The sequence below is a fragment of the Periplaneta americana genome, chromosome 7 (assembly GCF_040183065.1).
Source record: "Periplaneta americana isolate PAMFEO1 chromosome 7, P.americana_PAMFEO1_priV1, whole genome shotgun sequence".
Lineage (NCBI taxonomy): Eukaryota > Metazoa > Arthropoda > Insecta > Blattodea > Blattidae > Periplaneta > Periplaneta americana.
Window position 1 is genome coordinate 15,520,813 of NC_091123.1, and position 19,221 is coordinate 15,540,033.

A 19,221-nucleotide genomic window follows, 5' to 3' on the forward strand; every position below is an offset into this window, starting at 1 on the left:
ATTGGGGTAATGGTTACAGTTTGGGGTTGTGAAAGAGTAATGAGCATAAAATAAACTAAAACAATTGGTTCTGAAACAATATTTATGTAAGCAAATGTCAGAAATTTAAAAAAAATTACAATACACTATCTATTTCTTCAGTAATCTTGCTCTTCTTGGTCAACAACTTCACTTGTGGACCAGAGTGTAATTTCTTGGTAGAATTCCTGATTTACTGCGATATTTTATTTTATTTTAATTTTATTTTATTTTAAATCCACCACCAAAAGAAGCAGGCTTCCAATTACAGGTTGCTTATATGGATACATATACAAAATACATAATAAGAAAAAAACAAAAGAAACAACACAAGCGAAAGAAAGAAAATAGAAACCCGTAATATATGCTATAATATAATATTGCAGTTAATAATAGTGCCAAATGTCAATATAATAATGTAATATACCGAAGTACATAACATATTTCCGTACAGAAATTCTGCTTTTTCATATGATGGATTGGTGGAGCGGTGTGTGTTGGACATTGTGCCACTGTCACACATCTGTGACACAGTGCATGAGGGTTGGAGACTAAGAGGTGGAGATTAAACTGAGAGGATTCAATTCGGTAGCAGAATTGGAATCCGATGTGGCTTAGTGGATAGAGCGTCAGCACATAGAGCTGAAAACCTGGGTTCGAATCCCGGTGTCGGAGAGAATTTTTCTCCGCTCCACCGATCGTTCAGTATAGAATTCCTGATGCTCATTGGTACATAAGAGAGTGATCTACTAGTAATGTCATTTATTTTTGTCGCTTTCACTGGAATTTTTGCCTTTGGATATGCACGGTTTGGTGGAAAAGACGGAATGTGTGTTTCACGATACCATCAATGAACTGGGATGTGATTATACAGCCACGTAACTGGCTGTTGTATGAAAACTGCTTCATTGTGTCTGATATCAAAATGTACTTCTTATCTCGTGGTACCGACTTCGGTGCAGTTTCTTTTATACAACATTGGCCACCAGTTCTTAATATCCAAAATGTCCTCAATTTGGACTTTACATACCTCATACTTCGCAGATGCCTTACTTTGTATGATCAGTTCAGTTATTTCATGCACAGAGTACAGTCGATCATATCTTCTGAGGGAGTGTTTGATTGTAGCAAAGTATCTGTCGCAGGACAGAAAAGAATGACCTCTTACAGGAAAGAATTGCTCGATTCTTTCAAATCGACCGGTGTCTGTTAAAAATATGAGCAATCTTGCTAAGGTATGGTTTCTATTCCGCCCTGCACAGATGTCGGAAAACAAATGAAGCACTGTAATTTCAGAAGGAATGCCTTGCAGGTAATTATCCAGAAAAGAACACACCTTATTACATATATTTTTGTCAATACCCTCATGATAAATGCGTATTATAACTTTATTTTTCCTAATGTCATGAATGCAAAATATATTAACATTCAGCTGCCGCAAGTAAAAAGTTTCCCGGACAGGAATAACCGGTAAATAAATATTTTTCATAAAATCTATTTCAAGACATAATACATGGGGTTGAACTTCAAGTTTGTTGTAGAATTCCCTAGCCTTTCGTTCGTGCACCAATTTCTCAGCCAATGCACACCATTTTGTCTTATCATTAATATGAGGATGTCGAAGTTAACTTTTATCTAGTGTTTCACCGGTAAAAATATTATTATTATTATTATTATTATTATTATTATTATTATTATTATTATTATTATTATTAAAATAATGTAATAACCTTTTCTAGAAAAACTTCTTCACTGTACTAATTAACAGAACGGATTGCGTAAAAGATTTGGGAATATTCTTTGACAGTAAATTGTATTTTCATAGTCACGTTGATTACATTTACAATCACGCAATCAGAATGCTAGGAATAATACGGTCAATAACTTATTCTTTTTCCACGCCCGATTCTCTTTTAATGCTATACTATACATTGGTGCGATCGAAACTCGAATATGCATCTGTAGTTTGGAACTCGATTACAACTACGGACTCGGCTAAATTAGAAAATATACAAATAAAATTTATATCCTTATGTTCATTCAGATTTCTGCCCATTAATTCCGGGTATAGTTATGAGAGAAAATGTGAATATTTTAATTGTCAAAATCTATATGCTAGACGCCATGAGCTAGATTATCTGTTCTTTTGTAAAGTCCTCAAAGGTGATATATCCTGTGACTCTTTCTTAAACAATATTACCTTACGTATTTCAACAAAAGATATGAGAGCCCACAAACTTTTCTATATTAGAAATTCGAAATTTCTTTCACCAGTCTCCAGATGCATTAAAAATGCCAACATGCATGGCTGCGAATTCGATCCCTTCAATGTATAGACTTTGTTTGCTCTTGGCAACGATTTATCATTTATGTATTATTTTAGGCATTATACTCAATTAACATTGTCTCATAGTATTCTTAGTTATCCATTCATCGTCATTATTGTAATTAATTGTAATTATATTTATGTGTAATAATTATTTTTGTTTTATATTTTTTGTTATATTTGTGCTGAACTGTAATTGGCCACTGGCTGTTGTACAGCACATTAAATAAATAAATAAAATAAAAATTATTATTATCTTTGCACAAATGCAGGTTCTTAGCAAGAAGGGCTTCAGTCCTGAACTGAATTCCTTTCTGCATAGAACTCTGAGCCTGACGCTTCAGTTTCTATCTTTCCAAGCATTGGACTGAACACCTTTCTGCACAGGCCGATGGAGCCACCCATAAAGATATGATTTCCATCGATATCTCATTTTTCAAAATTTGTGACTGAAGCCCTTTCTGCATGGGGCGATTCATTTATTGTTACAATAATAGTAATGATAATAAAAATTATTATTGTTCTGATTATTATTATGATTATGACTATTATTATTATTATTATTATTATTATTATTGCACTCACTCAAGACACACTAAGACTAAAATTACCCAGTTTTAATTTAACATAATACCAAACTGCATTGGAATCTAATCTTGGGTATAAATGTATGTCTTTTCGTATTTAAAATTCTGTAGTGCTCGGGAAAAGTGGCACAAGCAAAAAGTGTGAATTTTACAGGAAAAGAAAAAAAAAACTGTCTTCACACTGATGTATGACGATTTGATTTTCCTCTGAATGAATTATTGTAATGGGAGAAATACTTATGTCTCTTTTCTCAAGCGAGCATATATTCCGTAAGTTGTCAATAAATTAATAAAAAATGTTTGTGAAAACTGACTTATGCCACTGTTCCCAAGCACTGCATAATTACGTATGCTTAAATTTAGGCTATGTTAAGCTATGTAAGACGAACACTTTTGCACCTGCTTGTTATTTAAATATTCAAATAAGTATGTTAGAGATAAACAGATACGTACTTAAATAAATACATAAATAAATAAATAAATAAATAAATAAATAAATAAATAGATGGATGGATGGATGTATGGATGGATGTATGGATGGATGGATGGATGGATGGGCGGGCGGGCGGGCGGGCGGGCGGGCGGGCGGGCGGGCGGACAGACAGACAGACAGACAGACAGACAGACAGACAGACAGACAGACAGACAGACAGACAGACAGACAGACAGACAGATAGATAGATAGATAGATAGATAGATAGATAGATAGATAGATAGATAGATAGATAGATAGATAGATAGTTAAGCAAATAAATAAATAAATAAACAAATTAAAATTTAAATAATTATATATTTAAATACATAACTGTGTAAGTAAATAAAGAGATAAATAAATAAAATAAAAATAATTATATAAGAAAGATATATAAATCAAAGAAGAAGCACAGAAAGAAACAAGTATAAATAAACATAGAAATGTTGAATGAATGAAACAAGAATGTAATGAAATTAGTAGGCTATAGCCTATATAAGAAATAAATACGATAGATACACAATAAAATAAATAATAAAAAATTATTCTTCGTGACATACCTAGAATAAGATGTAGCGAATGCCTCTCATTACACAAGGAACCTAAGAGAATTAGAGCCCGAGGCGTGCACTAACAGGTGTCCGGTATGCACAAGAATTCCCGCAGGGTGAAAGGCTTGCAAGCCAGCAGCTTCGTGAAGATCAAAACAACCACAACAGACACCTGTAGGATATGCAACACAGCTGGAGTGACGTATATCCGATACGTTTTCTCCTCTTGCAAAGTTTTGAAAAGGCGTCCATCCATTTAGTCTACTTCAAGTTTCTTTTTGAAGTTCCTACTTCTGAAATTCCGTCCGTTTGACATGTCTTGCTCTCTCATTATAGAGTGTTTAGGAAGAAAGCAACGTGATGCTGCAAAAAGTACATTTAGACATTTTCACAGAAATAAATCTCGGATACCTTAAACCTGTGGTTTTTGTACTATATCTGCATGTTCGTTTTGTTTATGTCTTCGACTATGCACTTTTTTAAACATGCTTTCAATATATATATTTTTACTAGCCGTACCCGTGCGCTCCGCTGCACCCGTTAGAAATAAAAATAAAGTAATTACATAATTAAAATAAGACATTTGATCCAGGGAACATTCGTGTTTGATAGAAGGATAAATCGTTTAGTATGTTACTTAATTTAAATTGTATTTAAAAAATTAAAATGCGATCATTTTGATCCAGAGACCACTCATTTGGTGCAATGACAATTTGTTTAATATGTTTCTTAATTGTTATTACATGCAACCATAATTTAATGAAGATTGATATATCATTTATATTTAATGTGTAAACTTTATATTACTTGCTATATGTTTCCATCAAATTATGGTAATAACTTAATTTTAACCATTGTTTTTTACGTCTTCAGTAAATGGCGCTTGGCCCACTATGGTTCTGAACCCTTCAAATACCTTAAATAGTGATACAGCATATATAGTGATATGTAATTCTATTTCTTTCTTTCGAAAATGTAAGAATTCACGATCTTCTATGTACCATTGTCATGGAATGAATAAATGTGTTTTTCTTCCTACTCAAAAATGTTATATTTTGCGCATAGGAATTACTGCAGGAACAACAACGCTACAATCTGAGGCGCCGGTGAAAATGTATTGTATTGTTATTTTAAAAGTCTTGTTTATCCTTAAATATCAGTCCTATCAAAATTTTGCATAGAATAAAACTTATCGGAAATCATTTTTAAAGAGACTTTTGTTATGTAACATTTTTCACAAAAAGCAATAATAAACGAGATAATTCGATTTAATTCAGGCCCCTTTAAATAAAGTATTTTGAATGGCACATAGCCTAAAATCTAAGTTACAACGAACTTAATTTATATTTCAATTTTCATCGAAATCCGTTCAGCCATTATCGTGTGAAAAGGTAAAAACATCCAGACAGACAGACGGACAGACAGACATACAAACAAAAATTTCAAAAAAGCGATTTTCGGTTTCAGGATGGTTAAGTAAACATGTTAGGACCAATTATTTTTGGAAAAGCGAAAATTACCAGAAAAATTTCGGCTACAGATTTATTATTAGTATAGATATATAATTCACAAAAACACACATAACATGTCTCAGTTCCATATATGAGACAATAACACATGTCTTTTAAGAAACCCAGAGGTTCATTGTCGCCCTCACATAACCCAGTCATCGGTCCCTATCTTGAGCAAGATTAATCTAGTCTCTACAATCATATCCCACCTCCCTTAAATCTATTTTAATATTATCCTCCCATCTACGTCACGGCCTCCCCAGAAATCTTTTTCCCTCCGGCCTCCCAACTATAGCTCGCGCAAGAAACGATTAGCGAAAACCAATGGTGGCGTTCCTGTCTGTTTTGACGTGTGTATGTAGGCACGCCGAGGGGGGAGAGGTGCTAGCCGATGGAAGTTCTGTCTCTTCCAAGAAGATGAACAAATGAGGACATAGCTATGGAAATAAAGAACGTAGGAAGAGAAAAATTCGAAGCTAATTAAACGCGCAACATATGTTTACGAATTAAATAATAATACTGTGCGATACAAGACACGTATTCACATGCAATGGAACAAACTAAAGTCGTAATGTAACTATCACAACGCAAGACTGATTCTATCGATGTCATTTCTCTTCCGAATGTACTCTTGAATATCACTGAAATTATCTCGTGACCTTTCCTCTCGCCCGCTCTTCCTTATTGCAGTGTTTGATTCGCATTCCTTCCGTCGGTAATCCGTGCTTGCGAGACCTATAACTATCTATATGCATTTTTTGATTTGCCCGTACGTGCTACATGCCCTGCCTATCTCAAACGACTGTAAGCCACCATCGGTCCCTATCCTCAGCAAGATTAATCCAGTATCTACAATCATATCCCACCTTCCTCAAATCCATTTTATTATTATCCTCTCATCTACGTCTCGGCCTCCCCAGAGGTTTCTTCCCTCCGGCCTCCCAACTAACATTCTGTATGCATTTCTTGATTCGCCCATACGTGCTACATGCCCTGCCCATCTCAAACATCTGGATTTACTATTTCTAATTATGTCAGGTGAAGAATACAATGCGGGACAATAACATATCGCATTAGATAACAGAACATCAAATTGCATAATATGAATACAGAACACCACGAAAATTCACACAACCACATACTGTATACCTACTCAAAACATAACATTGTGATATGACATCCAGATACATAACAACACGTCATCGCACATAGAGTATGGCGAAACATTGCGTATAGATAGGTATCATGCAATTAGAACTAAATTGGCCGATGTCCTTAAAATACACCGTCTATGAAGAAGTCCACGGAACTGCCGACAATGGCAATAACAGACGAATTGACATAATCGCCATTAGCGAATCCCTGTCTCAGCGTATGATAATCGACCCCACCATCAGGTTTGAAACATGTGAAGGACAGCCTGAAGACGTACACGAGGAGAAACGAGCAATCTACGTTCCAACCATCCCGTATTATAAAGATAAATACCAACTTCACGATATCAGTGTTACGGGATTGATGTTTTGAGGAAGAGGAACGATACCTAACTTCTCTTCTCAATTCTGTAAGACCCTAGGACTGCACAAACTTTTCAGAATGAACTGGCCCTCCTCATAATTAGAGAGTCAATCTCTTACGGAACCAACTATATGGACTCTAATTCATTGTACTGAAAAAACTGACGCACCATTATAATTTTTCTTTCTCTTATTAGCCTTCATTGCTTCTTTACTTGTAGGCCTAACTTTTTAATTCTGTAAACTGCCATTGTTTGTTTGTTTGTGTATTTGTTTATCTTTTTTCTTACTCTGTTATCTTTCATAATCTATTTGTTCTCGTATTGTTTTTTATGCTTTGTCTAATGGCAGCCTCTAATTTGAGGAAGCTCTAGTAGATAAAAAGAAATATATAACATTTCAATGTACTCGTATATACAGACAGGGACCACATTGTCCATAGCAAATGCAGTTGCATCTATAAACAATACAGATCTTCTGAACGCAATATCTGCGGGAATAAGCATGAAGTTTCTCGTTTAGGAAATGTGACGTTTCAGGCTTTATATTGAGTCACAAGAAATTCATTTTGAGTACATCCTTTAAAGATAAGCGCATTGTGTGCTGAAACACAAAGGAGAATTTATTGTAGACTGGAATCAAAGCTATTTCAAAGGCAAATTTAACTGAATTTTCATCAATATAGGTAATGTTCCGAATCCAGTATTCATAGAATTTGACCTTGAATAAAAAGAGACAAATCGATTGATTGTAATTACAAAATATACACCGTATATTCACATAAGTATTTAGAATGGATTTAGGGAGTTTTATCTGAATTGGTTCGTTAGACAGCCGTTAGTATGTGTCTAAGACAAGATAAATAAGAAATATAATTCATGCAAGAAAGTAAGTATATCCTTCTAGCAAACAGCATAACAATCAGTTGCATTTTATTGTATTTATTTACATTCCACGGTATTCGTACATCACAGCTAGAATATCGAGTGAACATGTCAATAAAATCTTAATAGTGCTACAAAGTCTTTACAGAATATTTACGAGTACAGTCACAATCTAGTTGAAATATATACAGAAGAGTCTTACAATATACTAGTATAACACAAGGGGTTAGCATCGATACTTAATGCAAGACAAATATTCATGAAGCGTTGTTGAATGTCATAAATTTTACTCATCTACAGAATAGAAAGCGTGAGAAATTAGGAATTTCTTTAATTTCGTCCTAAATAATAATCTTATGTTTTGAATTTGATATTTTATTTTCATAGGAAGGTCATGTATTGTGGATCCCTATCACCACGGCATGGCGAGTCCACAGGTTGCGGATAGAGGAGACGGCCTCCAGATATTTATTTATTTATTTATTTATTTATGGAGGATATTTATGTATATGAAGGGTAGCTGCGAATATATTGAATAAGCAATTGCGGACAGCCGATAAGAGGTGGTCTTCCAGCTTGGGGGTTGAGCGAAGGGCGTTAGTTAAACCCAGCACCGTAAAAAACAGCTTGTTACGAATCCACACAATAAGCCTCGGAATAGGAGTGATTTTCTGACACGACCACATAGAGAGTGGATTAATCTTGCACAGGATAGGGACCAATGGCGGGCTAATGTGAGGCGGCAATGAACCTCCGGGTTCCTTAAAAGCCATTTTAAGTAAGTAAGTAAGTAAGTAAGAAAGGTTAAACAGAGGAAGTTTATTAATGACAAAATATACTGACTAACCATGGACATTGTAATTTCTTGAAATGGTCCTACACGATTTCCTGGATTTGGCACCTACTAATATTATTATTATTTTTTTACTTGATTTTTTAACGACGCTGTTTCATCTACTCGGTTATTTAGCGTCGATAGGATTGGTGATAGCGAGGTGGTATTTGACGAGATGATGCCGAGGATTCGCCATAAATTGACATTCGCCTTAGAGTTGGGGAAAACCTCGGAAAAACCCAACCAGGTAATCAGCCCAAGTGGACATTGAGAATTTGTTCGGATCAAATTTCTGCACATTAAAAGACAGAACTAAAATCCTTTCAATCACTCATTATCATAATACACTGCTCTCTTAAATTGAATGATAATATCGGAATTTAAACAATAGCTTTCCACCCATCCTTCATCATATGATGACGCGGAAATACTGCACGGAAATATCATATGTACTTCGGTACATTGTAATAATATACGCTATGAAATGTTTCATATAAAACCATTTTTATTTCGGAAAGGAAGCAAAAAAAGAGCATAATTATTATTGTATTACTCTTTTTGTTTGAAATATCTCAAGGAATAATCCCCTGAAATTAATGACATTGCTTAGGGTTTCGCCTATACATACATATATACACACACATATACATACATACATACATACATACATACATACATACATACATACATACATACATACAGAGTGGAAGGGAACCTATTGGCATTAATTCACTGAAGTAATAGATCAAGCCAATGGGAACAAGTTTTGTGACATACATTTTTTTAATACATCCTATAGTTTTAAGAATAAGAAATGCAGCATGTTGCAAAGAATAGCAATGCTCCTTGAGGTAGTGGGGGTGAGTGTAACTCCAATCATCCACTCCGCAAAACTTGCAAGAGTAGAATGTAAACAAAAGCGCCTTATCGGATACTTTCGATCGAATTACTGTAGATACGTAACACTTAACACATTGCTTAACATTACTGTAAACTTAATTTCTTTTCTAAATTAATTTATTTTTAATTTTTTCAAACATAATAACTCAAATGGAGATTGAGTTACAGAATGTATATTCGTAATAATGTTATTTTAGTTTACATCAAATGTAAAGGAATCTTTAATGGAAATAGTTTTGTTTTATAAGAATGTACATTCTTTACTACTTTGTAATTACTTAAAAAAGCAAAGAAATCAACGGAGACTGTGAATATATATTAAATAAGTTTAATGGTATTGAATTTAGACTTAAAGAGGTTATGGTGTAATAAAGAATGTTTAAAACCAAACAACTTGCGTACAATTAATCATTGAATACTTTTGATGTACAGTACTTTGATCGAAACGTATCTAATGAGACGTTTTTGTTTACATTTTCCTCTTGCAAGTCTTGCGGAGTGCATAGTTGGAATTACACTCACCTCCACTGCGGAACAAAGACCTCAAGCAGCACTCTACTCTTTGCAGCGATGCAACACGTTACATTTCGTATTCTCAAAACTATTGGACGTATCAAAAAACTTACTTCACAAAACTTGTTCGCAATGACTTGATCTATTACCTCTGTGAGTTAATCTAATTTTATTCGAGATTCTATAGGGATATCCTGAACTACCACCAACAGCTAGCGCGTGTGTACTTTGAGGGATGCTCTTTGCGTGTGCACTTGTTTTCCGGTATACAAACATTGAGGATTTACATAGTGTCAATATCTCAAGGAATTAGTACTCTTAAAAACAACTAAAAAAAAAAACAAATTTTTGTTGTGTTCCTATATGTAAAAACCAGGGAAAGCCTTTTGTTTTCATTCAGGTCCCGAAATATTCTGAATATATGCTTTAAACCTTAAAAAATTTAGCTAATTAAATTGCGCCTCGAAGGTGCTAGCTATTAAACAAAAATAACTACTTCAAGTAAGGAATTGCTGGCTAAAGTTTCATTTTGGAAGGGGGGAAAAAAACATTAATAAAACATATGCAACCTCGACATCAAACTATGTTAGCTTAGATTGTATTCAGTACTTCTAGGAGTCTCCAAAGTTTACTCCTGCATTTTACACCTGCAGTAAACTCTCGATTGACTGAGATGTTTATTATCCAGGACGATCCATAGTGAAATCCATTTCGTGAATAATGTTTTTAATGTGCTGTAGACTAATTATTAAAGCCATGTTTTTACTTTAAATTTTCAAAACCATCCTGCATAGTATTTAAAACTGCATGTCCTTAACCTACAAAAAACAGGAATAATTGTGATACTACTGCGATCATATTGTATCAACTTATCAAACATTGCATTTCATCTTTCTGCAACTAGAGAAAAAAATACGAGGAATTCAATCTCGATAGCCCCTTCCCTATAAAAAAACACATTGGTGGCTGCATATCCTGTTTTTAGCGTACGGTACTTACAAACGTACAATATAATGATTAAAGAGGTAGTATTCACCTTCGACAAAGTTCCTATTTTTTTTTTATTCGTGCACCTCGTTCTTAAAGTTCTCGTTTAGGTTCATGAATATTAAATTTACTCGTATCTATATTCTGTATAGTGCAGATTTCCCCACCCATATCTTAAGGGGAATCGCTCAGTATTATACAAATTTACGTTATTATTTATTGTAAATTAAACTAAATTATGAGGTAAGAAAATACTGAATTATATTAAATTATACTAGGGTATACAAAATAATTGTAAATATAATTTTGACACATATAGAAAACCAACAAGCGGGAGAACGCAATCAACTGTAGCATATGACATAATGTAGCTCTATAACACGTTGTGCCGCATGGAACGCTCCTGCCATCTAACGGTAAAACTTCGCATAAGATATCCCTATTCTGGAAACCCGTGAAACATGTATGTATGTATGTATGTATGTATGTATGTATGTCCGGTTTCACAGCGAGAAGGGTCGCCTTCCAGATCCTAGTTGCCATCTTGTTCTGTCCTCCCAATCACCGTCTTGTAACTCTCTCTGTGACATAACATTATCAACTCCTTTAATCCATGTATCTCGCGGTCGCCATCTTCTTCTGCTATTTGGAACCCATTTCAAGATAGTTTTCGGCAGTCTTTCGTTTTCCATCCGCTGAACATGTCCGTACCAAATTAACTGTCTTCTTTGTATTTCTTCGATGACTGTTTTCTCTTTATGCACAAGTCTTCTAATATCCTCGTTCTTAACCCTATCTAGTCTTGACTTCATGGCTGATCTTCTCAGGGAATCCATTTCAGTACATAGAAGCTTATTTTTCATACGCTGAGGTATCTGCCAAGCTTCACATCCATAGAGTAATGTGCTGTTAACTGTGGATTCATATATCATCATTTTTGTTTTTGTTCTAATGTTCTTCTGCCATAGAATAGAATTTAGTGTTCCTGTAACTTTCCTGGCGTTAATTATTCTTGAATTTATCATATTTTCCTATCTTCCTGTATTATCAAATTTTGCTCCTAAATATGTGAATTCATTACATGGTTTTATTGTTATATTAATACTCAAATTCAGATTTTTATTTATACCCCCTATAGGGTAAACATTGGTAATTTCGTGGCAGTGGTTATTTCGTGATACTTTTTCTTTGCTCTTTTGTGAACTAACCAATGTGTTACGAGATCCAAATTTCCGCCAAGGGATTGCATATGTTGTCCAGTTTCCAGAAACATACAGCTAAGCTTTGTGTGACTATTGTAGTTGCTTCAGTGAGCTTTTATGTTTGGAGAGAGCAAGTTTGCGTCGACTTCTCAGGCATACAAATTTTGTGAATGTTGTAATTACATTACAGAGTTATTACTAAAGGCAAGCATATGATATTTGGTACAAAGATTTATTGTATCTTCATGAAATTTTAGGAAATGTTTTTGGAATTTTAGATACATCTGTAGTCGCCATATAGGCTTAGCTTTACTGATAAAAATCTTAGCAGTTTGAGGCGAAATTTTGTTGAGCATTAAGTGTTACAATTTTTAAAATAGTATAAAATGTATTACAATAGGAATTTTAGAAATCTGAAGACAATATGTGATAACAAAAAAGAAAACGGAGACGCAATGGGTTCAGTGTAGCTTCTGTTTGATTTGTTATCATGCTAAGTGTCAATGATAAGTGCTAGATGACTTACTTGCAAGAATTGTGACAGAAGATGAAACATGGCTCCACCATTTTGGATCGGAGACAGAGGCAGACAATGGAGTGGCATCATGCAAATTCACCAAAGAAATAGAAATTCAAAAGTACACCTTCGGCAGGAAACGTTATGGCTATTGTGTTTTTCGATTCAGAAGGACTCTTGCTTGTGGACATCATGGCACACGGAACCGCCATTAATTATGACGGGTATGTTGCAACTCTCAAGAAACTTTAAGTTCGACTGAGTCGTGTTCGACGACATCGGGAGAAGCAGGATGTTCTGCTATTGCACGACAACGCACAGCCATATGTCAGTCACAAGACCACAGACCAGATCAGAAAATTCGGATAGACAACACTGAAACATCCGCCTTACAGTCCTGAACTGGCACCGTGCGATTACCATCTCTTTGGTAAAGTGAAGGATCCCTTCGCGGAACGAGGTTAGAAGATGACTCCCTTGTGCACGCTGCTAAAGAGTGGCTCAGACGTGTTGGTCCAGACTTTTACCGTGCTGGTCTACAGGCTCTCGTTCCTAGGTTACGTAAGGCAGTTGAAAGAGACAGGGATTATGTGGAAAAGTGACATTTTGTTCCTTAAGGATGCATCTACATTCTGTGAAAATAGCAAAGCTGTAGGATAAAAATATAATTTTTAAACACAAGTTATGCATTACTTTTGGAGTTACCCTAGTAATATAGGCTATAGTAAAGTCCGTAATAAAAGTGTTCACCCTTTCAGGGCAAAGAAGATCCCTTTTCAATTTCAATTTTTACTTTGATTTCATTCTTATTATGTGTTGATATGTATTTCTACGTTTTCTTGCTATGAATATTAGACGGAATTACTATGTTTGAAGTCTTGTAACAATAAATGAGAATTTCATTTGACTTTAATGAATTTTTCCACAATTCTTCTACCTCTCACGAAATTATCAATGCAATATCACGAAATTACCAAGGTTATCACGAAATAACCAACCTTTCACTTTAAGTTGTAAAAGTGGTTTTTGGCACATATTCAAGAACGTATCCAATCTTTTATGTCTCCAGATTTGTACAGCAAGTCATCGTCTTTGAGATGAAAAAATCGGAATAAGAATATATTTACACATTTGCATTTTAAATTAGTTTTCATGAAATTATCACGAAATTACCAGTGTTTACCCTACACAAATATTAGGTTTTATCCCAGTTTATTGTCAAACCCCATTTTGTGTATTCCTCGTGTAATTTTCTCATCATGTATTCTATATCTTCCTCCTCTTGGGCAATCACCACCTGATCATCAGCCTAGAGGAGTGTAAACAGCATTTTATCATCTTCTACAGGTATTCCCATATTTCTGCATTTTCTTCGCCATGTAGTCAAAGCAGTATCAAAATATATATTAAACAACAATGGTGACATATTACATCCTTGTCATAGTCCTTTATTAACTTTAAAATTTTCACTAAGATCTGAGCCTTGCTTAATCCTGGATTGTGCATTATGATATAATTCTTTAATTACTCTTATTGTTGATGGATTGATCTGCGACTCATCTAACACTTGGAATAATTTTATTAAGGGGATAGTGTCATATGCTTTAGCCAAGTCTACAAATACCACATGTGTTTCTTGAGATATCGGTGTTCGTTTTTCTATTAGTTGTGTTAGGCAAAATATGTTGTCGACTGTGGATCGTCCTGATCGGTATCCAGATTGCTCTTCGGTTTGATATGGATCGTAATTTCGACTTATTAATGTTGTCATTATTCGACTATATAATCTGCTCATTGTAGCTGTAACTGAAATACCTCTATAATTGCTACATTGGTCTTTAGGCAGCGGCGGCCCGTTCCTATGTGCTACAGTGCTACAGCACACTGAAAATTTTTGCTCAAATAATGTATTTGTAATACCATAGTATCTGATCTGTCATTTAACAATTTCCCGTGGTTATATTCATGACGCATTATCGAGTGTTTAGTCTTAGCTCTTCGATCTTTGGTGCCTCAGGGGGTTCGTTGTGCTACTCTAAACTTCATGAGAATGTAGACACTTATGCGCATGTGCGAAGCTGAAATCACTGCTCTGATTGGCTATTTTTACGCGGGAAAGTTCTGTAGTCAGCTTCAGCACAACACAGCTTGGAGATTGCAAAAGTAAAGCGTAACGAAAGAACGCTTGTTTGTGGAAGAACTCGGAACTATTTACAATGTATTTTGGTAATCAAATATCAGACTGCTGCTGCCATCTACCTATAGACCTACGAGGTTCCTCCTGAATCAGCTAGCAAGCGACGGAAAATGGAATCCCAGAAAATTGAAGCCAAGGAAGTATGTGACTATAACAATTCAGGAAACTACTCACCGTTTCCAGTCTTTAAGCTACCTAGACGCAACAAAATTGTTAAACAGCAAAATTTTTGAGAATTTTTCGTATAATTTTCGTGAACGCGAACTTGAAGTTGCTGTCACCAGTTATATTATACTGAACAAATGAGTGTTAAAGACACAACTTGGAGTTCTATATGGAAAACCCGACTTCCAAAATATAGATGCCTGTTCAAGTGTTACAATACATAGTCTCCAAGAATTTATAGGACCCATTCCGTGAAGTAACGAAGTTGTTAAATATTTTGGTTACAACACCAATGGCCACTGCTGAGCCAGAAATATGTTTTTCTTGCTTGAAACGCATAAAAAGGGTTTTTAAGGAACACTATGTCCCAGGATCGCCTCACTGCTCTTGCAATACTGTCAATAGAAGAGAGTATGATGTCCAAGATGGAGGGGTTTAACACCAGGGCAAGTTCTGCAGTAGGAAGGAACGTCGTATGGACTTCATATTTCGTCACTAGGCGAGTCTCAAATTAAGATAAAAACATATAAGTGTATGTAGTAGGCAAATATAGAGATTGTAGCACATTATTTTGACCACCAGCCGCTACTGTCTTTAGGACCTTTCTTTGGAATTGGTATGATCCAACTAGTTTTCCAATCTGAAGGTACTGGGTCCCCGTGAAACATATGGTGGGAATTTTCATCTTATCATTTCTGCCTTGTCGTCACGTCATTAATTCGCCGACTCTGATTTTAAGAGGGTTGTCGGACAATGAATTGCCGCCCGAAATCTCGTGAACATCTCGAGTGAGATTGATCTGAATGCCTCGGGCACGTTCACTGGGCTCTGACACGAGTTCCTCAAGTGTTCCGGTCGGGCTCATCACTTGGAATTCATCTTCTCCACACGATAACCTCCCACCAGCAGGGGGAGGGGCTCCCATTTCCGGAGCACATGACGGACAATAAACATGAAGACGGAACCGAGCAGGCAACGAGGGGACATTTCTCAATTTGCGCCCCTGTACAGGCTGCAAGTGAATCGAGGACTCTGAGCTCAGCTGCACAGAGGAGGACTGCAGGATTCTGACGCCTCGAGTGGAGGAGGGACACTTCGTGAGCAGTGGCGTGCGGAGCTGAGCGTCGTCAACTTTGCTTTATTATTGTAGGAAATAAACAGGAAGTGCAGTATTGCTGTAGAGCAGTGGTTCCCAAACTTTTCGAAGGTGCGACCCACTTTTGGGCGAGACTTCTGTATGCGACCTCCACTACCGAACTGGTAGGTACTTAACCCCATTCGAAAAATACAAATCTCTGTAAAGTCGAAAACAACGATAATTTTACTTATAAATATACTTTCTATATTCTACTCTATTCTATTCTACTTTATACTATTCTACTCTATTCTATTCTATTTTATTCTACTCTTCTTTATTCTACTCTATTCTATTTTATTCTATTCTACTTTATTATATTCTATCTATTCTACTCTACTCTATTCTATTTTATTCTGTTCTACTTTATTATATTCCATCTATTCTACTCTACTCTATATTATTCTATTCTACTTTATTCTATTCTACTCTTCTATTTTATTCTATTCTACTTTATCATATTCAATATATTCTATTCTACTCTACTCTATTCTATATTATTCTATTCTACTTTATTCTATTATACTCTATTCTATTTTATTCTATGCTACTTTATTATATCCAATCTATTCTATTCTACTCTACTCTATTTCATTTTATTCTACTTTATTCTTTTCCACTCTATTCTATTTTCTTCTATTCTACTGTATTCTATTATATTTTACTTTATTCTAATTTCTTCTATTCTACTTTATTCTATTCTATTCTACTCTATTCTATTCTACTCTACTTTATTCTACTCTATTCTATTCTAATTTATTCTATTATATTCTATTCTATTTTATTCTATTCTACTTTATTATATTCTATCTACTTTATTCTATTCTACTCTACTCTATTCTACTTTATTCTATTCTACTCTATTCTATTTTATTCTATTCTACTTTAGCATATTCAATCTATTCTATTCTACTCTACTATATTCTATATTATTCTATTCTACTTTATTCTAGTCTACTCTATTACATTTTCTTCTATTCTGCAGTATTCTATTATATTTTACTTTATTCTAATTTCTTCTATTCTACTTTATTCTATTCTATTCTACTCTACTCTATTCTATTCTATTGTATTTTACTCTATTTTTATTCTACTCTATTCTATTCTACTTTATTCTATTATACTCTATTCTATTTTATTCTATTCTACTTTATTATATTGTATCTACTTTATTCTTTTATACTCTATTCTATTTTTTCTACTTTATTCCTTTCTACTCTATTCTATTTTTTCTACTTTATTCCTTTCTACTCTACTATATTCTACTGTATTCTATTTTACTTTATTCTACTCTACTCTATTCTATTTTATTATATTCTACTTTATTATATTCTATCTATTCTATTCCATTCTACTCTATTCTATTTTATTCTATTCTATTTTATTATATTCAATCTATTCTATTCTACTCTTCTGTATTCTATATTATTCTATTCTACTTTATTATATTCAATGTATTCTATTCTATCTACTCCATTCTATATTATTCTATTCTACTTTATTCTATTCTACTCTATTCTACTTTATTATATTCTATTCTATTCTACTCTATTCTATTTCATTTTATTCTACTTTATTCATTTGTACTCTATTCTATTTCCTTCTATTCTACTATATTCTATTACATTTTACTTTATTCTAATTTCTTCTATTTTACTTTATTATATTCTATTCTACTCTATTCTATTCTATTCTACTCTATTCTATTCTAATGACAGCACTCATGCTGGATGCGTTGGAAGAGCAAGTAGATGTTCTGTCTTGTGTTTCAGAATATCCTCATCAATTAGGAGGAACTCAGAAGCTATGGTGGTATTATAATGCACCACATGCGGTCATAACCTCCCTTGTTCCGCCATTATCCGTCTCTCATTCCTACATTGTAGAATGTGTTTTCGGAAAACAAAATGCCACAGACACGTGTGCAGTCTTTAATGTTACTATTCGGACGTCGAATGTGAACACTGCATTACTATTTAACGGCTCCAGTCACCAGGGAGGGAATAATTAACTACACCGTGTGCTGCGATCGTAAAATACAGCAAATAAATTAATTAGAGAACAGAGCGGGACGGCATACAGCCAGAAGAAGCATGCTTCATTCTTGCCATAAATAAAAAAATGTTGAAATGTTGCAATTTTATTGATAATGAATTGGAGAGTGTGGAAAAGTAAGTTTTATTACTCAATTTTATTCTCGACCTCGGCTGCAGTAGTAGCCTTCTAGTTACAAATCCTACGGACCAGATTTCCATTTAGTCTGAATTTAGTCTGACTATTACACTTTACTACGTCACACTCTTTTTGACAAATAAAACGGTACCAAAGGACGTCTTTTAACCAATCATGGCTGCTTATCGCACAATTTTATCGCGTCCCTAGCATTTGTTTAATTTTATCGCGTCCCTAGCATATGTTTATTTTTATTACTACCCTAGCATTTGTTTTTTTGTTTGCCAACATTTCAAACTGCACTGGTCTGGACGTCAAAAAACAGAAAATTAAAAACCACTCCAGTTGATGCACAGCAGTTTCACATATGACTCGCATTGGCATTCAAGAACAAGAATTAATAAAGATCACTGGTCATATATGAAGAGCACCATTCGGAAACCCTGAATATGTTGAGGGATACACCATGTACACCAACGAGTTCACTTCTTCTACGCACACGTCCAATATAACATCAACTGAACCACCAACCACTAAAACATTCAAATTTGAAAATTGTACTTTCAATAATTGTTTCTTTTAAAATTATTCGTTTATTTTTTATTTCATCATCGTTAATTAAAACGTTTCTTGTTTATTTCATCATCCCTAATTAAAACTTTTCTAACACTTATTTATATTATTTAGGTTATGTTTGTTATAGCTTCTGCTATATGAAATTATGGATAGTCA